Source organism: Bombina bombina, chromosome 3 (assembly GCF_027579735.1).
Source record: "Bombina bombina isolate aBomBom1 chromosome 3, aBomBom1.pri, whole genome shotgun sequence".
Taxonomy (NCBI): Eukaryota; Metazoa; Chordata; class Amphibia; order Anura; family Bombinatoridae; genus Bombina; species Bombina bombina.
The window spans coordinates 1,114,321,734-1,114,345,981 of record NC_069501.1 but is presented as its reverse complement, the minus strand read 5'-3'; the positions used below and the strand labels follow the sequence as shown (position 1 = coordinate 1,114,345,981).

Genomic DNA, 24,248 nt, shown 5'->3' with positions numbered 1-24,248 from the left:
TTTGAGAAGCAGGAATTTAAAGCTTAGGAGCCAGCTCATTTTAGGTTCAGCACCCTGGATAGCGCTTGCTTATTGGTGGCTACAAAGGATACAAAGAGAATTAATCAAATGAGATAATACAAGTAAATGGAAGGGTTGTTTAAATTTGTGTGCTCTTTCTGAATCACAAAAGAAAAAAATATGTTTAATTTACCTTTAAAATACAAACCTTAAAAAAAAAATACTTGAGAAAAAACTATTTTGATTCATCACTATAGTTGTATATGGAAAATAGATGATTATTATTGGTTGTTAACATTTGCTAAATATGGGGATATAGTTTCCCAAGATATAAATAAGTTTAATTGAAATTGTGTAATTTCACTGAATTATTAAATTCAATTAAAAAAAAGATGATTTTGGTATTATGATGTAATTGATTGTGATATACTGTAGGTATTATAAATCTTTCAATTGTAACATTCAGTTTGCATTGGTACATCCTCTTAAAAAATATTGATATATCAGTATTGCTTATAATGTGAAGTATTCATTTATTCTTTATCTACTTTTGAAAGAACATAATAATTTTTATATTGTTTTGTAGTTTATCTCCAGATCATGCTATTAATATTTGTTTTGACTGTTATATGTTAAGAGCCAGATTACGAGTGGAATGTAAACGTTTGAGCCCGAGCAAAAAGGGGTTTATTGCAGGGTTTGTACTCGTCTGACTTACCGCTGGTATTACAATTTAAAAATAAACGCGATCACTTGAGCTCAATCGCAATTTATGCTAGAATGATTACCGCGTCCTCTGGTTAACTGCTTGCAAAACAAAAAAGTGTCACAAAGCACTTCAAAAATACATTAAAAAGTACACTCACACTCATAATAACACCATCTAATAAAATTATTAGAAACAAATATTACACACAAAAGTTATTAGTGTGTCAAAGATATGACTTCTCAGCTGTTAGAAAAAAAAAGGCAGGCAAAGGGCTTTAACATAGACATACATACATATATATGTCTAAAGATGAATATGTATGTGTATACTGTATATATATATATATATATATATATATATATATATATATATATATATATATATATATATGTCTATGTATGTATACTTATGTATTTATATGTGTATAAATGTATTTACAGACATATATAAACAAATAAATACATATGTATACATATATAGATATATAACAAGTGCATTAGAGCCCTTTGCAGCTAAGTAGATTAAAAACATGAACAAAATCATATTTATGCAATATTTATTTTTAATAAAGTATTATACTGTGTATTTACTGTAAATATGTCACATTCCAATGTTCTGAACATAGCAGAATATGTTCTATGTATTTATAAATAGATATTCCTATATCTATCTGTATATATCTATACCTATATATGTGTACATATAGATATATACAGTATATGTGTGTGTGTGTGTGTATATACCAAAAATAGTTAAGTTTACCAACGACCTACTTACAGCAAATCAAAAGGCCACTTCTCTCTGCTTATCCTCCTTGGATCTGTCCGTAGCCTTTGATACTATTGATCACCCTCTCCTTCCTTGCTAACCCGTGTCACTAACTGTCTTTCTCACATCTCTTCCTGGATGTCCTCTCACTACCTCAAGCTAAATCTCTCCAAAACTGAGCTCCTCATTTTCCCCCCTTCTTCCAAAATCTCCACCCCCAATCTCTCTATAACTGTCGACACTTCTGACTCAGATCTTTCTTTCACTTCTCACATTCAGTCCTTGGTTAAAGCCTGCCGCTTCCACCTTAAAAACTTCTCTAAAGGGGCGTGTCCGGGCGGCAGCCGTGATAGGATGCAAAAACTAGTAGCTCCAAAATCAAGATAGATAAACCGCCAATTATCTCCAATTATACCAGCAATCCGTTGTTATATATGCCAGTAAAGCAAGTAAGAGAAGTCTGGATATCGAACAAGACTTTTATTTTTGCTTTTTATGCAAGTAGGAGCCCTAGTCTGGACCGTTAGAAACTGAGGTGGCGGCCTAGTTATACAGATTTGGAAACTGCTATCACTGTGCTACTCTACAATTTACAACATCAATCACCTAACTCCTTCTCTACTCAGGCAGGAATCCCCGGTTTGGTCAGCGACAGAGATCGCATCATGGCGGAGGCTGTGGAGGCCTGGGGGGCTAAAGTCCAAGCACTACTAACAGAACACTTCCAGGGTCTAGAACGGAATCTAAATGTAATATTGAATCTGGCATACCAGAAGAGCGACCGAACTATATACTACAATAGGAGACACATGGAGGAACCTGCTATTGCACCCGATGGAGTGGTTTCAGGGGAAATTAACAGTTTGCCGACACCTGCAGATAACCCCCGCCGACTATACAACAGATGCAAGGTTTCTTCCCACGTGGAGAGTGGAGGCCTAAGGTTGTTGATCCCAGGGCATACGGGATGTATGCAAACCAGAAGACAGCTAAATGTTCTGATCCTCCTGATCGTCTGTTTGAGGAAACTGCTTCAATCCTAGTTGAGCCATCGGCTCTCAAAGAGACGCTATCAAACCAAAGGGGATCCCGGTGATGTATTCCCCGATCTCAAGAGCGCCACTTACATTATGGGACTGATCAGGTAAAAGATGAGCAGTTCCTCACTTTGCTAGCAAGCGTCTATAATATAAGAAGCAAAGAGGATTATAACACAGAGATCACCAAACTTACAATTGCTTCTCTGGATTCTACTATCCTCCATGATAATCAAACTGTAATGCCTCCGGTAATTTATATGGTATGCCTTAGACGTTCTGGAATAGGATAGCTGTATTGAATCCTGTTTGCTCACCCTATTATGTTTAGCTTGTACGTTGTTTCATGTTGGACGTTTGTGACTTTTTTTCAATCATAATTTAGCCAGCTCTTTTTGATGCTGATGTGTTCCCTGGGGCACTGTATATCTGGGACTTCTTGTCAGCCATGGAGCTAATTTAGAGTTCTATATGTAGAACCATATGTTTATGGTGTCGCTAGGTTTCCTGGGGCACTGTATCTATGTGACATGTTTTCAGCCATGGAGCTAATATTGAGCTCTACATATGCAAAATTAATTCTGTTGCAGATCTTCTTACCGTCCCCACATCCTGGCCCTAGTTGAACTATTCTCGCATAGCAGACATTCTGCACCACCTGATACATAAAAGGAATAAACCCTCTTGAAACGATGAGGCCATAGGCTGCTTGATTTGATTGCAATTATTCATATTGCTCCCTTAGGGCTGTCAAGCTGAAGATCCTAGTTAAATTTCACTATATAAAAGTTACATCTTAGAATAACTATATTTTGTACTATATGAGTGTTAATGTTCTAATTTCAGTGTTGAAAAGTGTTTGAGTAACTACACGCTAGAACCAGTATGTTATATACCCTGTGAATGTCACTGTTGTAGTCTCAGCCTAAAAAACTGTCATTATGTAATGTATGAGTCACAATCCAGGATGCCTAGGGTTCACCTTCTAACACCTAATTCATGTGGACACCCCATATGCTATATACCTCTGGGCCTTCTGCCCTATTCTGATCCAATATATTCTTACCTTTAGATGCACCTGTAGTGTTATGCTAAACCAGTCCCTCATTGTCTGCGGCCGTGGCAATGGGGCACATTAAATTAAGAAGAAGCCCAGAATGGGGAAATGTTTCAATTTCAATAACAGTTAATTGGATCTTATAGTTATGAACTTCGGATGATACAAAACATATGCCAGCTGAACCCTAACACTGAGATAGTTCTGTGATATTCAATACATATAGTACGGACAGCTGTTACTGGTTTACAGTCCCTTAGGCACAGAAAGGAATCATTTAGTTAATTTACCTCTACACAAAAAAGATATATCCCTTTGTAAGGCTATATATTGCAATTTTCCATTAATTAACAAAAGTTCTTATTGGATTTATACTGTATACTTACTCTTATACCCTTAAGCCACCTACCAGCTCTCTTAGCTTAACATCTCAGGATTGGTAGCATAGACCACCCCCTTGTCCTATATTAAGTTATACAGAAAGTTGCTTGTCATAATCAGATGACAGTTATACCCTTTGGGAAAGTAGCACAGTTCATTACTGTATATCACTTTAATTTTTTCACCTCCAGTTATTTAAGATCTATCACACGGGTTCGAGAGTAGCCCATACATTAGTTGGGAGGTTCATACAAGTATATATCTTTCTAGTTTACCTCCGTCAATTCTGGATATTACGTACAGGTCCAAGAGTAGCCTATCACTAGCTTAGGAGGTTCCTATAAATATATCAAAGGAGGTTTATGTTGTGTTTGCCTATAATTTCTTAGTTTACAGGTTATTATTTGAATATGTTTGTTTTGTAGCACCTTTGCTGCTATACATGGCGACTATGTTCCCACCAATTTGCATATTTTCTCATTATGGTATAAAAATTGTTCCTATACCTGTTTGTTTTGAACTGTGGCAAATTTTATCTGTGATGTAATTGTTACTAAAAACCTCAATAAAATATTTATGTTTAACTTATTTTTATTGATTTTATAAACAAAAGACAAGAAATCGATCAATTAAATTAAATACAACATAGGTCTTGGTAATTTGACAACAACAAGAGAAATGGGTTGGTCAGTGCAGATGACATCACCTCGCTACAATATCTAGAGTTCTGAGGTATTCAAAGCTTCAATATGTATCTATTAGTATTTATTTAGAACTAACTCATAACAGTCTATATTTTCCCATCTGCCCTGCCCCTCCCACCTGTTCCTCCCAGCCGGTCATCCTTGTCGGGGTCGCCTGGGGAATCAAATCCCCTCTTGGCCCCTAAGAATAGCATTTTGTTGATAAGACCAGACCTTCTTGAGAAGACAAGACATTGAGACCAAATAACTATGTTTTCTTGTATCAACAAAAAGAATAAGAAATAGGATAAGAAGATAGATGAAGATATAGATATTGAATAAGAGCGAAAGATTTAGAGTGTACTTGTATCCGGTATCCTTATTTATAAACCCAATTAGGTATTTCAAAATTATATTGGGCAAGTACACGTAGAATAAAGTGTAGAATAGAGAGCAAGGTAGGGTAAGACAGGGTAGGTTAGATTCGGCCACCTGGGCCCCCCCCCCCCCGACCAATGAAGTTACTATGTTCTTTGTTTCTGTAAGACAGTTATATAGCTAAGTTCCTGTTTAAAGACCAGTAAAACCAGACTTTCTCAAATTGTGCTTGTGTATCTAGGATATGTGATGCAGATTCATACATTCGATGGGTTAGTAAAATTTTATTCTTAACTTCCTCCCATGGAGGAGCGTTCGTTTTCCAGTATTTTGCAATACTCATTCTAGTCACCGTGCAGGTGATCTTAATAAAAGTGTTTATGTGTTTGTTGAATCTGGGTAGGGGTACATGGAGGAGGGCTTGTGCTGGACTAAGTTGGATCCTCTCCTCTAGGATCACGCCCAGGAGGGAGGATAGATGGACCCATGTGGGCTGGATTATATTGCAGTCCCACCACATATGGCGGTATGATCCAATTTCCCCACATCCTCTGTAACAGAGTCTATTGTTGGAGAGAGACATGTGTTGAGTTCTAATCGGGGTTAAGTACCATCTATACATAGTTTTTATAGTATTTTCCCGTAGATTCGCACTTAAGAGGCCTGAGCAGGCTGAGTGAAATGTTTCATCCCACTCATCTTTATGTTTGTTTATATCTAAGTCGGTTTCCCATGCGTTGATTAATGTGGGCTTAGTGGAGTTGTTTAGTGCTTGAATCTCTAGGTACAGTCTGGAGATCATCCTTTTGGGTCTTTGTGTTGATCTTAGTAAGATTTCTGTGGCTGTAAGAATGTTGGGTCTATGTAATTTCATATAATGTTGAATAGCTGAATTAACCTGAAGATACTGAAACCATAAAAGTTTCATTGGGGCCAGTTGTTCTTGAATTTGTGTGAATGTTTTAGATTTACTCCCTACTAACCAGTCTGCCACCCTATACAATCCCTTATTTGCCCATTTATCAGCTACGGTACTGACTTCACTAGAGAGGAGATATCTGAGTGGAAGCATAATTGTTTGGGTAGGTAAAATCTTCTGTTGTTTTGTTAGTAGAGACCATAGGTGTTTAGTATGATCCAGTATGTGTGGGTGGTGTCTATTGGGAGTGTGCCCTGGGTGGTTTTTGTTCCATAATATGTCGCCTGTATGAGTGGATCCCCCTAGGTCGGCCTCCAGTTTGGTCCATAGGACCAATTTCTCTCTTATTCCTAGGAGTACTGTTTGTGCTAGTCTTGATGCTCTATAATATTCTAATAGGTTGGGGGCTCCTATGCCTCCTAGTGTCCTATGTTTTGTTATTAATGAAGTTGGAATCCTGGCTGATTTCTTCCCTCTAATGTATGCGATTAGTTCCGCTTGTAGCTTTTTTAAATCTGTTGTCGGAACCTCTATGGGAAGTGTCCTAAAAAGATATAGAATGCGGGGTAGTACAGTCATCTTTACAGTCGCTAGTCTGCCCATCCACGAGAAATTATATGTTTTCCATTTATTCAGATCTTTTCTTGTATTTTTATATAGGACTTCATAATTATGTTTGTATATTTGGTTGATCTGGGGAGTCAGATGGATCCCTAAATATTTAAGGGCATGTGTGGTCCAGGTCAGGTCAAAGTTGGATTCTATTAGTTTTTTGGTGTGTTGTGGGAGACCCAACGAAAGCGCTTCACATTTATCGAGATTAACTTTATACCCTGAAATCTGTGAGAACTCCTCTAGGGTTTTATATAAATTGGGTAGGGAGATAAGGGGTCTAGTTAGTGTAAGTAGGATGTCGTCTGCGAAAAGTGTCAATTTATATTCTTGGTCTCTAATCTTTACTCCTGAGATGTCAATTGTCTGTCTAATTTTGGCTGCCAAGGGCGAAAATAAGGGGAGAGAGGGGACACCCTTGTCGTGTGCCATTTAATATGGGGAATGAGTTAGATTTGTAACCTGATATCGATACCTGTGCTGAGGGGGATGAGTATATCATATTTAATGCTTTGACAAATGCGCCTCCAAAGCCCATTCGAAGTAAGACTGCTCTCATGTAATCCCAGTCTATTCTGTCGAATGCCCTCTCTGCATCCAACGAAAGGAGCAGAGAAGGCACTCGATTCACTCCCACATAATCTATAATGTCCAAAAGCCTACGTACGTTGTCGGGGGCCTCCCTATCTTTGACAAATCCCACCTGGTCTAGATGGATTAATTTTGGTAAGATGACTTTCAACCGATTAGCCAGGATTTTAGTAAAGATCTTTAGATCCTGATTGATCAGTGAAATAGGCCTGTAACTAGAACAGAGTTTGTGATTTTTCCCAGGTTTCGGTATTACCACTATTCTGGCTCGCAAAAGGTCGTCCGGGATAGTATGGCCTTCTAGTATATAATTACATCAATAAAATATTTAAAGGGACAGTCTAGTCCAAAATAAACTTTCATGATTCAGATAGGGCATGTAATTTTAAACAATATTCCAATTTACTTTTATCACCAAATTTGCTTTGTTCTCTTGGTATTCTTAGTTGAAAGCTTAACCTAGGAGGTTCATATGCTAATTTCTTAGACCTTGAAGACCACCTCTTTTCAGAATGCATTTTAACAGTTTTTCACCACTAGAGGGTGTTAGTTCATGTTTTTCATATAGATAACACTGTGCTCATGCACGTGACGTTATCTGAGAGCAGGCACTGATTGGCTAAACTGCAAGTCTGTCAAAAGAACTGAAACAAAGGGGCAGTTTGCAGAGGCTTAGATACAAGATAATCACAGAGGTTAAAAGTATATAAATATAACTGTGTTGGTTATGCAAAACTGGGGAATGTGTAATAAAGGGATTATCTATCTTTTAAAACAATACAAATTCTGGTGTAGACTGTCCCTTTAAAGTAAAAAAAAAAAAAACAAAAAAAAAACATCTCTAAGATTAGACACTTCCTTACACAAGACAGGACTAAGATTTTAATCCACTCTCTCATTCTTTCCCGCCTCAATTACTGCAACTCTGTCCTCTCTGGTCTCCCCACCTGCTGCCTAGCTCCTTTACAATCCATAATGAATGCCTCTGCCAGACTCATCTTCCTTACACGTCACTCTTCATCTGCTGCACCTCTCTGCCAATCCCTTCATTGGCTTCCTCTTGCCTCTAGGATCAAACACAAAATTCTCACTCTGACATACAAAGCCCTCAACTGCACTGCTCCCCCCTATATCTCAGACCTTGTCTCCAGATACTTTCCCTCCCGTCCCCTTCGCTCTGCTCATGACCTCCTACTCTCCTCCTCTCTTGTTACCTCATCACACTCCCGTTTACAGGACTTTTCCAGACTGGCTCCCATCTTCTGGAACTCTCTGCCTTGCTCCACAAGACTCTCCCCTAGATTTGAAAGCTTCAAGCGCTCCCTAAAGACTCTACTGTTCAGGGATGCATACAACCTACGCTAATCTTACTCTATACCAATTCCTCTCCTCCATTGCTATCCCCTGAACCCCCTTAGCATGTAAGCCTAAGAGTCCAGCTGTTTGTAGATCACCTTCTTAAGAGCTGACTACAACAGTGCAACTCTTGGCAGGGCCCTCTACCCATCTGATCCCTATAATTGTTTTGTTGTACTCCCCCTTTCTTTATAGCCCTGCAGAATCTGTTGGCACTGTACAAATAACCGATAATAATAATAATAATAATATATATATCTATATGTGTGTGTGTATATATATATATATATATATATATATATATATATATATATATATATATATATATATATATATATATATATATAGGAAATAAGTAGAATGTCACAGAACAAAGTAAAACAGAGGTCTGTAGGACTGCACTAGATATAAGAAAAAACAGAATCCCTAAAGCAGCTACCACAAAAACATAAAAGGTGTAAGGAGAAAGAAAGCAATCCCTTATGATCACCTCTAAGAAATATTAGCAACAAAGTGTATAGTAGCGCTACAGAGACTAAGGTATATACATTAAATCCCTAATTACAGATGATACATATATTCTAATAACAGAAATCAATTTAGACAATATGTATCAAAGAAATCCGGTAGGTGTTCCACTTACTAGAAAGAACCTCAATCTAATGAGGTAAGTTGCCGCATCTGGTGATGTGGATGATCTTATCTCTTCTTGGAGTATGGTACTTTCAATCTGTAGTATCACTCAGGGAAAGTTCTTTGTAGATCCCAGTTCCAGCTCTGTCTACAACCTGCCACTACCTACCTCTATGACACTGTGCCTCTGATTTAAAACAGCAGTGGTATCTAGTAGCTGCACCAGCTCCACTCACTCGCACACTTCTATGCGCAGTCTGAGTCACCATGAATCAGAGGCACCGTGTCATAGAGGTAGGTAGTGGTAGGCTGTAGACTGAGCTGGAACCGGGATCTACAAAGAACTTTCCCTGAGTGATACTACGGATTGAAAGTACCATACTCCAAGAAGGGATAAAATCATCCACACCATTTGAAAATGGAATCGTCTCACCAGAGGTCTCTCCCTCACAGATGTGGCAACTTTCCTCATTAGATTGCAGTTCTTTCTAGTAAGTGGTGCACTGTTATATATTTACGTAACAATATTTTTGATTAATGGAATTATGAATATTAATAATCAATCATAAAATGATTGTCAGCAATACCTCCAATTAATATAATAGAATCTTATCAGTACACCCCAATAAAACGGTATATAATTTCTGTAGTGTATTCCAAAATTGAGCTATCTAGAAATTATGACGATAAAATTATTATAAATTTTAATAATTAATCTCAAATGAAATTAATCCTAAATTCTGACCAGTTAATCTTTATATACACATTGACTATATTTATGCAAAAAAAAATAGGGTATTGATTATGGCCAAATATGTATGTCTATTTCTTACAATATTCTGTACAAAGCCAGTTATAAAATATTTACGGCTAGATTTAGAGTTCTGCGGCCAAAGGGGTGCGTTAGCTACGCGTGCTTTTTTCCCCCCGCACCTTTTAAATACCGCTGGTATTTAGAGTTCACAGAAGGGCTGGGTTTTCAGTGTGTTAGGCTCCAAAAAGGGAGCGTAGAGCATAATTCATCGCCACTGCAACTCTAGATACCAGCGGTGCTTACGGACGCGGCCAGCTTCAAAAACGTGCTCATGCACGATATCCCCATAGGAAACAATGGGGCTGTTTGAGCCGGAAAAAAAACCTAACACCTGCAAAAAAGCAGCGTTCAGCTCCTAACGCAGCCCCATTGTTTCCTATGGGGAAACACTTCCTACGTCTGCACCTAACACTCTAACATGTACCCCGAATCTAAACACCCCTAACCTTACACTTATTAACCCCTAATTTGCCGCCCCCGCTATCGCTGACCCCAGCATATTATTATTAACCCCTAATCTGCTGCTCCGTACACCGCCGCCACCTACATTATAGCTATGTACCCCTAATCTGCTGCCCCTAACACCGCCGACCCCTATATTATATTTATTAACCCCTAATCTGCCGCCCCCAACGTCGCCTCCACCTACCTACAATTATTAACCCCTAATCTGCCGACCGGACCACACCGCTACTATAATAAATGTATTAACCCCTAAAGCTAAGTCTAACCCTAACACTAACACCCCCCTAAGTTAAATATAATTTAAATCTAACAAAATAAATGAACTCTTATTAAATAAATTATTCCTATTTAAAGCTAAATACTTACCTGTAAAATAAACCCTAATATAGCTACAATATAAATTATAATTATATTGTAGCTATTTTAGGATTAATATTTATTTTACAGGCAACTTTGTAATTATTTTAACCAGGTACAATAGCTATTAAATAGTTATTAACTATTTAATAGCTACCTAGTTAAAATAATTACAAAATTACCTGTAAAATAAATCCTAACCTAAGTTACAATTAAACCTAACACTACACTATCAATAAATAAATTAAATAAAATACCTACAATTACCTACAATTAAACTTAACACTACACTATCAATAAATTAATTAAATACAATACCTACAAATAAATACAATGAAATAAACTAACTAAAGTACAAAAAATAAAAAAGAACTAAGTTACAAAAAATAATAAAATATTTACAAACATTAGAAAAATATTACAACAATTTTAAACTAATTACACCTACTCTAAGCCCCCTAATAAAATAACAAAGCCCCCCAAAATAAAAAAATGCCCTACCCTATTCTAAAATTAAAATAGAAAAGCTCTTTTACCTTACCAGCCCTGAAAAGGGCCCTTTGCGGGGCATGCCCCAAAGAATTCAGCTCTTTTGCCTGTAAAAAAAACCCATACAATACCCCCCCCAACATTACAACCCACCACCCACATACCCCTAATCTAACCCAAACCCCCCTTAAATAAACCTAACACTAAGCCCCTGAAGATCTTCCTACCTTGTCTTCACCATGCCAGGTATCACCGATCGCTCCAGGCTCCGAAGTCTTCATCCAAGCCCAAGCGGGGGCTGGCGATCCATCATCCGGCTGAAGTCTTCTATCAAGCGACGGCTGAAGAGGTCCAGAAGAGGCTCCAAAGTCTTTATGCTATCCGGGCAGAAGAGTAGATCCGGACCGGCAACCATCTTCTTCAAAGCGGTCACAAGTGGCTCCATGTTGAAGACCTCCGGCGCGGATCCATCCTCTTCTTGCGACGTCCTAAGTCCGAATGAAGGCTCCTTTAAATTACGTCATCCAAGATGGCGTCCCTCAAATTCCAATTGGCTGATAGGATTCTATCAGCCAATCGGAATTAAGGTAGGAAAATACTGATTGGCTGATTGAATCAGCCAATCAGATTCAAGTTCAATCCGATTGGCTGATCCAATCAGCCAATCAGATTGAGCTCACATTCTATTGGCTGATCGGAACAGCCACTAGAATGCGAGCTCAATCTGATTGGCTGATTCAATCAGCCAATCAGATTTTTCCTACCTTAATTCCGATTGGCTGATAGAATCCTATCAGCCAATCGGAATTCGAGGGACGCCATCTTGGATGACTTCATTTAAAGGAACCTTAATTCGGACTTAGGACGTCGCAAGAAGAGGATGGATCCGCACCGGAGGTCTTCATCATGGAGCCGCTTGTGACCGCTTTGAAGAAGATGGTTGCCGGTCCGGATCTACTCTTCTGCCCGGATAGGAGGAAGACTTTGGAGCCTCTTCTGGACCTCTTCAGCCGTCGCTTGATAGAAGACTTCTGCCGGATGATGGATCTCCAGCCCCCGCTTGGGCTTGGATGAAGATTTCAGATCCTGGAGCGATCGGTGAACCCGGCGTGGTGAAGATAAGGTAGGAAGATCTTCAGGGGCTTAGTGTTAGGTTTATTTAAGGGGGGTTTGGGTTAGATTAGGGGTATGTGGGTGGTGGGTTGTAATGTTGGGGGGGTATTGTATGGGTTTTTTTTACAGGCAAAAGAGCTGAATTCTTTGGGGCAAGCCCCGCAAAGGGCCCTTTTAAGGGCTGGTAAGGTAAAAGAGCTTTTCTATTTTAATTTTAGAATAGGGTAGGGCATTTTTTTTATTTTGGGGGCTTTGTTATTTTATTAGGGGGCTTAGAGTAGGTGTAATTAGCTTAAAATTGTTGTAATATTTTTATTATGTTTGTAATTCATTTTTTTATTTTTTGTAACTTAGCTTTTTTATTTTTTGTACTTTAGTTAGTTTATTTAATTGTATTTATTTGTAGGTATTTTATTTAATTTATTTATTGATAGTGTAGTGTTAGGTTTAATTGTAGATAATTGTAGGTATTTTATTTAATTTATTTATTGATAGTGTAGTGTTAGGTTTAATTGTAACTTAGGTTAGGATTTATTTTACAGGTAATTTTGTAATTATTTTAACTAGGTAACTATTAAATAGTTATTAACTATTTAATAGCTATTGTACCTGGTTAAAATAATTACAAAGTTGCCTGTAAAATAAATATTAATCCTAAAATAGCTACAATATGATTATAATTTATATTGTAGCTATATTAGGGTTTATTTTACAGGTAAGTATTTAGCTTTAAATAGGATTAATTTATTTAATAAGAGTTAATTTATTTCGTTAGATTTAAATTATATTTAATTTAGGGGGGTGTTAGTGTTAGGTTTAGACTTAGCTTTAGGGGTTAATACATTTATTATAGTAGCGGTGTGGTCCGGTCAGCAGATTAGGGGTTAATAATTGTAGGTAAGTGGAGGCGACGTTGGGGGCAGCAGATTAGGGGTTAATAAATATAATATAGGGGTCGGCGGTGTTAGGGGCAGCAGATTAGGGGTACATAGGTATAATGTTGGTTGCGGCGGTGTACGGAGCGGCAGATTAGGGGTTAAAAAAAATATGCAAGTGTCAGCGATAGCGGGGGCGGCAGATTAGGGGTTAATAAATATAATATAGGGGTCGGCGGTATTAGGGGCAGCAGATTAGGGGTACATAGGGATAACGTAGGTGGCGGCGGTGTGCGGTCGTCAGATTAGGGGTTAAAAAATTTTAATAGAGTGGCGGCGATGTGGGGGGACCTCGGTTTAGGGGTACATAGGTAGTTTATGGGTGTTAGTGTACTTTAGAGCACAGTAGTTAAGAGCTTTATAAACCCGCGTTAGCCCATAAAGCTCTTAACTACTGACTTTTTTCTGCGGCTGGAGTTTTGTTGTTAGATTTCTAACGCTCACTTCAGCCACGACTCTAAATACCGGCGTTAGAAAGATCCCATTGAAAAGATAGGATACGCAATTAACGTAAGGGGATCTGCGGTATGGAAAAGTGCAAAGTGAGCGTTAGACCCTTTCCTGACTGACTCTAAATACCAGCGGTAGCCCAAAACCAGCGTTAGGAGCCTCTAACGCTGGTTTTGACGGCTACCGCCAAACTCTAAATCTAGCCGTTAGATTAATCAATATTCAATTAATCGTCAGATACCTCAATATTATGGGCGCAATGTTTCTATAAATTAACCTTAACTTAAAATAAATTAAATATCAAATATTACCATTAGACTTTACAAGAACGATTTATAATTATCCAGAAATATTACTCAATTTTATATATATATATATATATATATATATATATATATATATATATATATATATATATATATATATATAAAAATAGTGAGAGTACTATATACCGCTTATTATTATTACCCCTCGGTGCTTCCCTCAAATGATAATATATGTAAAATTCAAAAAGAAAGGAATATAGGGCATATAATAATCCCCTAAAAAAGAAAGGGAAAAAAACAGCACACATAAGGGGTTTATATATAATAGTTTTTATTAACTATGAAACATATCAAAATTGGTACTTGCCCATCAATGCCCTGCAGCACTGCATAAAGCAAAAGCATTATACACAAACAAATATATACATATACACAGGGGGAACCAATCTCAGTTATCTATGACACAGGCCTGTATCACTCTAATGCCGTATATAAACATATTACCATGTCTAAGAGTAACTCGTTATTAAGACCAGCTAAGATTATGTCTATACAAACACATAGTGTGTGAAATACATAAATACTAGAGCAGAGAGAAAGTAGAACCGCAGTGAATACACACTATAAATCCTACAGTATATGATATAAAATTAGAGACAGTCTCATTCCCAAATAGTGACCGCAGAACAAACTGCACACTAGGTTGTGATTTGCTAAAAATGGAAAACTTGCATCTATCAATTGGGATTATACTTTTATATATAGACAGTCTTATTGCCTTAGGCCTAGATTTGGAGTTTGGCGGTAGCTGTGAAAACCAGCGTTAGAGGCTCCTAACGCTGGTTTTAGGCTACCGCCGGTATTTGGAGTCAGTAAAAAAAGGGTCTAACGCTCACTTTTCAGCCGCGACTTTTCCATACCGCAGATCCCCTTACGTCAATTGCGTATCCTATCTTTTCAATGGGATCTTTCTAACTCCGGTATTTAGAGTCGTGGCTGAAGTGAGCGTTAGAAATTTAACGACAAAACTCCAGCCGCAGAAAAAAGTCAGTAGTTAAGAGCTTTCTGGGCTAACGCCGGTTCATAAAGCTCTTAACTACTGTGCCCTAAAGTACACTAACACCCATAAACTACCTATGTACCCCTAAACAGAGGTCCCCCCAATCGCCGACACTCGATTAAATTTTTTTAACCCCTAATCTGCCGACCGCCACCTACGTTATCCTTATTTACCCCTAATCTGCTGCCCCTAACACCGCCGACCCCTATATTATATTTATTAACCCCTAATCTGCCCCCCACAACGTCGCTGCCAGCTACCTACACTTATTAACCCCTAATCTGCCGTCCGCACGCCACCGCCAGCTACATTATAGCTATGTACCCCTAATCTGCTGCCCTAACATCGCCGACCCCTATATTATATTTATTAACCCCTAACCTCCCCCCACAACGTCGCCGTCACCTACCTACAATAATTAACCCCTAATCTGCCGACCGCAAAGAGCTGCCACCTACATTATAGCTATATACCCCTAATCTGCTGCCCCTAACACAGCCGACCCCTATATTATATTTATTAATCCCTAATCTGCCCTCCCTAACATCGCCGACACCTAACTTCAATTATTAACCCCTAATCTGCCGACCGAATCTCGCCGCTATTCTAATAAATGTATTAACCCCTAAAGCTATAAGTCTAACCCTAACACTAACACCCCCTAAGTTAAATATAATTTAAATCTAACGAAATTAATTAACTCTTATTAAATAAATTATTCCTATTTAAAGCTAAATACTTACCTGTAAAATAAATCCTAATATAGCTACAATATAAATTATAATTATATTATAGCTATTTTAGGATTAATATTTATTTTACAGGTAACTTTGTATTTATTTTAACCAGGTACAATAGCTATTAAATAGTTAAGAACTATTTAATAGCTAAAATAGTTAAAATAATTACAAAATTACCTGTAAAATAAATCCTAACCTAAGTTACAATTAAACCTAACACTACACTATCAATAAATTAATTAAATACAATACCTACAATTAAACCTAACACTACACTATCAATAAATTAATTAAATACAATACCTACAAATAACTACAATGAAATAAACTAACTAAAGTACAAAAAATAAAAAAGAACTAAGTTACAAAAAATAAAAAAATATTTACAAACATAAGAAAAATATTACAACAATTTTAAACTAATTACACCTACTCTAAGCCCCCTAATAAAATAACAAAGCCCCCCAAAATAAAAAATGCCCTACCCTATTCTAAATTACAAAAGTTCAAAACTCTTTTACCTTACCAGCCCTGAACAGGGCCCTTTGCGGGGCATGCCCCAAAGAATTCAGCTCTTTTGCCTGTAAAAAAAAACATACACTACCCCCCCCAACATTACAACCCACCACCCACATACCCCTAATCTAACCCAAACCCCCCTTAAATAAACCTAACACTAAGCCCCTGAAGATCTTCCTACCTTATCTTCACCTCACCGGGTATCACCGTTCAGTCCTGGCTCCAAAATCTTCATCTAAGCCCAAGCAGGCTAGACATCCATCATCCGACGGCTGAAGAAGTCCAGAAGAGGCTCCAAAGTCTTCATCCTATCCGGGAAGAAGAGTAGATCCGGACCGGCAACCATCATCTTCCAAGCGGCATCTTCTATCTTCATCCGATGAGGACTGGCTCCATCTTGAAGACCTCCACCGCGGACCCATCTTCTTCCGACGACGACTTCCCGACGAATGACGGTTCCTTTAAGGGACGTCATCCAAGATGGCGTCCCTCGAATTCCGATTGGCTGATAGGATTCTATCAGCCAATCGGAATTAAGGTAGGAATATTCTGATTGGCTGATGGAATCAGCCAATCAGAATCAAGTTAAATCCGATTGGCTGATCCAATCAGCCAATCGGATTGAACTTGATTCTGATTGGCTGATTCCATCAGCCAATCAGAATATTCCTACCTTAATTCCGATTGGCTGATAGAATCCTATCAGCCAATCGGAATTCGAGGGACGCCATCTTGGATGACGTCATTTAAAGGAACCGTCATTCGGCGAATAGGCGTCAGGAGAAGAGGATGTTCCACGTCGGATGGAAGATGATGGCTCCTGAAGAAAGAAGATTGAAGATGCCGTTGATAGAAGACTTCAGCCGGATCATGGACCTCTTCAGCTCCCGCTTGGATGAAGACTTCAGCCGGATCATGGACCTCTTCAGCTCCTGCTTGGATGATGACTTCAGCCGGATCATGGACCTCTTCAGCCCCCCGCTTGGGCTTGGATCAGGACATCGGAGGAGCTCTTCTGGATCGATCGGTGAACCTGGTATGGTGAAGATAAGGTAGGTAGATCTTCAGGGGCTTAGTGTTAGGTTTATTTAAGGGGGGTTTGGGTTAGATTAGGGGTATGTGGGTGGTGGGTTGTAATGTTGGGGGGGGGGTATTGTATGTTTTTTTTACAGGCAAAAGAGCTGAACTTCTTGGGGCATGCCCCGCAAAGGGCCCTGTTCAGGGCTGGTAAGGTAAAAGAGCTTTGAACTTTAGTAATTTAGAATAGGGTAGGGCATTTTTTTTATTTTGGGGGGCTTTGTTATTTTATTAGGGGACTTAGAGTAGGTGTAATTAGTTTAAAATTGTTGTAATATTTTTCTAATGTTTGTAAATATTTTTTTATTTTATGTAACTTAGTTCTTTTTTATTTTTTGTACTTTAGTTAGTTTATTTCATTGTATTTATTCGTAGGAATTGTATTTAATTTATTTATTGATAGTGTAGTGTTAGGTTTAATTGTAGATAATTATAGGTATTTTATTTAATTTATTTATTGATAGTGTAGTGTTAGGTTTAATTGTAACTTAGGTTAGGATTTATTTTACAGGTAAATTTGTAATTATTTTAACTTTTTTAGCTATTAAATAGTTCTTAACTATTTAATAGCTATTGTACCTGGTTAAAATAAATACAAAGTTACCTGTAAAATAAATATTAATCCTAAAATAGCTATAATATCATTATAATTTATATTGTAGCTATATTAGGATTTATTTTACAGGTAAATTTGTAATTATTTTAACTATTTTAGCTATTAAATAGTTCTTAGCTATTTAATAGCTATTGTACCTGGTTAAAATAAATACAAAGTTACCTGTAAAATAAATATTAATCCTAAAATAGCTATAATATCATTATAATTTATATTGTAGCTATATTAGGATTTATTTTACAGGGAAGTATTTAGCTTTAAATAGGAATAATTTATTTAAGAAGAGTTAATTAATTTCGTTAGATTAAAATTATATTTAATTTAGGGGGTGTTAGTCAGCAGATTAGGGGTTAATAATTGAAGTTAGGTGTCGGCGATGTTAGGGAGGGCAGATTAGGGGTTAATACTATTTATTATAGGGTTAGTGAGGCGGATTAGGGGTTAATAACTTTATAATAATAGCGGTGCGGTCCGCTCGGCAGATTAGGGGTTAATAAGTGTAGGCAGGTGGAGGCGACATTGTGGGGGGCAGATTAGGGGTTAATAAATATAATATAGGGGTCGGCGGTGTAAGGGGCAGCAGATTAGGGGTACATAGGGATAATGTAAGTAGCGGCGGTTTACGGAGCGGCAGATTAGGGGTTAAAAATAATATACAGGGGTCAGCGATAGCGGGGGCGGCAGAATAGGGGTTAATAAGTGTAAGGTTAGGGGTGTTTGGACTCGGGGTACATGTTAGAGTGTTAGGTGCAGACGTAGGAAGTGTTTCCCCATAGGAAACAATGGGGCTGCGTTAGGAGCTGAACACGGCTTTTTTGCAGGTGTTAGGTTTTTTTTCAGCTCAAACAGCCCCATTGTTTCCTATGGGGGAATTGTGCACGAGCACGTTTTTGAGGCTGGCCGCATCCGTAAGCAACTCTGGTATCGAGAGTTGAAGTTGCGTTAAATATGCTCTACGCTCCTTTTTTGGAGCCTAACGCAGCCATTCTGTGGACTCTCAATACCAGAGTTATTTTAAAGGTGCGGCCAGAAAAAAGCCAGCGTTAGATACGCGGGTCCTTACCGACAAAACTCTAAACCTAGCCGTTAGTGAGGTAACCACAAACCAGGCAGCACACTGAATCTTGAGCACATTGTTTTACAAGTATTATTTCACTTATCTTTGAAGCAGGTTTCAGCGTTCATGTAGCATTTTTAAACTTCCACTGTGCATAACCTCAGTATGACAAATTAAGTGGGGGAGTGGCCCAACTACCACATCTTTTTTGATTGGCTAAAGACATTCAAGTCCATTCTTAATTAGCCAGCAAACATTCACGCTGAAGTAACAAAGATATCCACATTAGATACAGTGTATCCGATCTTACCACAGATGTACCGTGTAAAAAAGATAATACATTCAAACACTCATAGTGTGTAGCGAGTCTTACCACAGATGTACCGTTCCTCTTTGGCAAATTTCATACTGCTCACTCTGCTGCAAATCTCCACCAGATCAATTATAGAGACAGTCTTACAGCTTCAAACGTGTAGCTCCACACAGCAAAGTCTTGCTGGAAAATACAGGCCCAATGGCAAGCCGTCAAGAATACAAAGCCGGTCAGTCATGTAACAAAAGTTCCCATTTAGGAAAAGCTAGGAGATAGTCGACTTACTCCAAGGTATAAAGACACATAGGTGTCAAACATACAAGTGCCAATGCACGTTTCACCCCCACAGTAAGTATGTGTTTGTAATGAGTTTTATTATGTTGGATCTCAACTGCCTTAAAGTGTGAATGTTTCACTTTGAAATACAGACTATTATTTCAGCATAGGCTGTGATGATTCAGAGTGAGTTTTAATATATGATGAATTGAAGTATGAGTATATATTTGTAGTGATAAGCTACAATTAATGTGTAGCAATATTCCAAAATATAACTGAAAATGAAGTACAAGATTTCTGAAATAATATTCAGGATTGATAAGCAGCGAATTTCAATATTGAGACCTTTGTTTAAATAGGTAGCAAGAGTTATGTGGACTAACCACCGTTAACCTTATTGTAGTAGTAACCGAGTAATATGTAGTGAGAGAGAACACAGAAATCTGCAGCTGCTGACAGGGGCGTGTCAAGTACACAGGAGTTCCCCTGCTGATGACGTCAGAGCTGTTCCGTAGCGTTATAGTGAAACTGGTTTGTTACAAAAAGTTATATTGAAACAGAAGTAGCGATATGATAACAATTGCAGCAATTTATATCAGTTAACTGTGTGGCAGCAACTTAAGATTTTATGTTACTTGCGGTTATTCCTTGAAAGTCCCGGTTTGTACTGCTTGCAGGTGTCTGATGAAAAAGATCCAATCCTCAGAGTAAAAGTAACTTAGATGAAATAAATTCGTTCACTGGGTAGCAGTTTGTAGTAACAGTTCCTGCTGGTAATTGTAATCCAATAACTTGAAATAGCAAATATCTTCAATTCATGAAATAATGCACAGGTTAAGAAATAGATGCATAGAGCTTAGCTGATATGAAGTTAATAACTAAGCACTTGTTTGGGGCGGAGACATGACTTAAATAGAGGTGTAAGGTGAGCTGTAGAAGAAAAAAGGAAAACCAGGAGTGGAATCCTTACACGTCCCCCCCCTCAAGCAAGCCGACCACGGCTGGATGTTTTGGTCTGTGGGGAAAACGTCTATGGAAACGTGCAACAAGCCTTGTAGCATCAATATGAGTATGAGGCTCCCAAGAGTCTTCTTCAGATGAAAACCCTTTCCATCTCACTAGATACTGAAGTTCACCATTATAATATCTTGAATCCAAGAGATCCTGAACTTCGTACATGTTTGTGTCCAGGCATACCGGATCAGGAGGAAGGAGAGGAGTAGGAGGGCGTCGACCCGTATAAGGCTTCAGTAAAGAGACATGGAAGGTAGGGTGTATTACCAAATTATCAGGTAGATCCAAGGTAACTGCATTCTCATTTACTATGTGAGTGATCTTGAATGGGCCTATGAATAGACTAGCCAATTTCTTCTTGAGAAGATGTAACTTGATATTTTTGGTTGACAACCACACGAAGTCTCCTACTTCATACTTTGGAGCAACTCTACGTCTTAAGTCATAATACTTTTTCTGAGATGCTTGTGCATGTTGTATGTTAGTAGATAGATGATGGAAGTTTTCAGATAGGCGTTGTAGTAATTCGTCAACAGATGGTGTATTTTCAGAAGAGGAATGCTGAAAATTGAATCTAGGATTGAACCCATAATTAGCAAAAAAGGGAGAGTAATTGGTGGTACTGTTGATAGTGTTATTGTAGGAAAATTCTGCCATAGCAAGAAAAGATGACCATTTATGTTGATGGTATGAGCAGTAGCAACGTAAGTATTGTTCGAGCCATTGGTTCAATCTTTCAGTTTGTCCGTTCGTTTGTGGGTGGAAAGCAGTACTTAGCCGTTGTTCAATTTGCAGACTTGTAGTGAGTGTCTTCCAAAACCTTGAGGTAAATTGGCTACCTCTGTCTGTAAACAAAACAGTCGGTAAACCGTGATGCCTTACAATGTTGTTCAGAAACAAATGTGCAGTTTCTGAAGAAGTAGGCAACTTGTGGTAAGCAATAAAATGTGCCATTTTAGTAAAGTGGTCAGTAACGACTAAAATGGTGGTGAAACCAGAGCTTGGTGGTAATTCTACGATAAAATCCATACCAATGTGAGCCCAGGGTGAATTGGGTATGTCCAAAGGCATGAGGAGTCCATAGGGAGGTCTTCTCTCGGGTTTGGATACTGAGCAAGTAATACATTGCTGAATGTAGAGCTTGATAGAATTTTCCATGGATGGCCACCAGTAAGTTCTGCCTACTAATTCCTTAGTGCGTCTGATACCTACATGACCAAGTAAGGGAGGATCATGGTGTTCTTTAATAATTTGTGCTCTGAGTGGTTCAGGTACGTAAATTTGAGAACCATGATAATATAATCCATCTTTCTTAATTAGGGAGTTCAGAAGTGCTTGTTTTTCCAACCCTAAGGCGGCTTCATAGTCTGGAACTGATATAGATAATGAAGCGAGGAATTTAGAGGGTGGTAGAATACAACTAGGTGTATATTCAGGAATGGGTCTAGGATCTCTGCGGGAGAGTGCATCTGCCTTTCCATTTTTCGATCCAGGTCTATACAAAATCTGGAAATCAAAACGACTGAAGAAGAGGCTCCATCTAACCTGTCTCCCAGATAAAGTTTTGTTGTTCTGTAGAAACTCAAGGTTACGATGGTCTGTATAAATTATGATGGGATGAGATGTACTTTCTAGGAGATGTCTCCAAAATTCCAAAGCTCTTTTGATGGCGAGTAATTCTTTATCCCCTATGGAGTAATTCATTTCTGCAGAGGACATAATTTTTGAAAAGAAGCCGATAGGAAATAGAGGTTCTTTGAGTGGAAAAGGACTCCTTGAGGAAATTGAAAGCATCAGCAGCTTCTTTCGACCATCTGAACACGCAATTGGAACTAGTAAGTTTGGTAAGAGGTTTCGAAATATTCGAGAAATTTCGGATGAATTTCCTGTAATAATTACTGAATCCGAGGAATTTTTGTAGATCTTTTCTGTTCATAGGAGTTGGCCAGGATTTTACTGCCTCAACTTTTCCTTCTTGCATTTGAATGCCTTCAGGGCTGATGGAATAACCCAGGAAATCTATGGTTGTAGTATGAAAAATGCATTTTTCCAGTTTGGCATAAAGTCGGTGAACCTGGAGACGAGATAAAACCCAACTAACGTGTTTGATGTGGTCAGTAGTATTGGAGGAATAAATCAGAATATCATCTAAATAAACTATGACACAAATATCGAGTAAATCATGAAAAATGTCATTTATAAAGAATTGGAAGGTTGCTGGTGCGTTGGTGAGTCCGAAAGGCATAACTAGGTATTCATACAACCCATATCTTGTTCTAAAAGCCGTGAGCCATTCATCCCCCTCTCTGATGCGTACAAGGTTGTATGCGCCCCTCAGATCCAATTTAGTATAGATAGTGGCATGTCTTAGTCTCTCTATGAGTTCCGGAATGAGTGGCAGTGGGTAGCGATTTTTTATGGTGATCTTATTTAGTTGTCTAAAATCGATAATAGGGCGTAAAGAGTTATCCTTGTTTCGGACAAAAAACATACCAGCACCAGCTGGTGAGACAGAAGGACGAATGAATCCTTTCTTCAAATTCTCATCTAAATAGCTTTTCAGATGGTCTAATTCGGATTGACATAGAGGATATAAATGTCCTATAGGTGGAGTTGTACCTGGTTTTAACTCTATGGGGCAGTCATAGGATCGATGAGGAGGAAGTGTTTCAGCCTCTTTTTTACTGAAAACCTCAGCAAAGTGACTGTATTCAATTGGTACAAGAATGTCAGGAGTGGGGTTCAGAGAAAGTAGTGACTGCCTAATACAAGTTTGTTGGCAATATTGAGAGTTTAAATGTATGTCTAAAGATTTCCAACTGATCTGAGGTTCATGTAGTTGTAGCCAAGCCAACCCAAGAACAATTGGAAATAATGGAGATGTAATCACATCAAAAGAGAGATGTTCATGATGATTGTTTAATGTTGTGACAGAAAGAGGAATGGTATGATGTGTAATAGGTCCAGAAGAAATCTCAGAGCCATCAACAACACGAAGAGAAATAGGAGACAATTTCTTAATCAGTGGTATTTTATTGATAGAGACTAATGAGCTGTCAATGTAGTTGCCTTGAGCTCCGGTGTCAATGATAGCAGGGACTGAGATCTGTTTACTTGCCCACTGTAAAGACAAAAGTAGAGAACAGTGAAGTGGTTTATTAAGTACTACTTGAGAGGTAAAGTTAGTGCTACACTTACTGTTCTTTTTCTGAGGTATGATAGGGCAGTCCTTAAGACTGTGAGCTGGATCACCACAATACATGCAAAGGCCCCGGGTCTTTCTTCTCATACGTTCATCCGGTGATAGCGGACCCCTGAAGATGCTGATATCCATAGCTTCAGCTCCGCTGGGACTAGTAGACCTAAAAGTAGGTTGGTTAGGACTGGGAACCTTTTCCTTTTTGTATGGCTGGTCTGAGTATTGCCGTTCTGATCTTCTCTCCCTTAATCTTCTATCGATATGGCTACTTAATTTCATAAGAGCCTCAAGTGTCTCTGGCAATTCTGTTCTGGCTAATTCATCCTTGACTGCATCGGAAAGACCAAGCCTAAATTGATTTCTG

General features: G+C 38.3%; 1 protein-coding gene across 1 annotated transcript in view; it reads left to right on the top strand.

Annotated features, from left to right (window-relative positions):
* LOC128652635 (WD repeat-containing protein 64-like) overlaps window positions 1-24,248 on the top strand; it is a 385,941-nt gene that overhangs the window by 40,425 nt on the left and 321,268 nt on the right. The gene's annotated exons all lie outside the window — the stretch shown is intronic.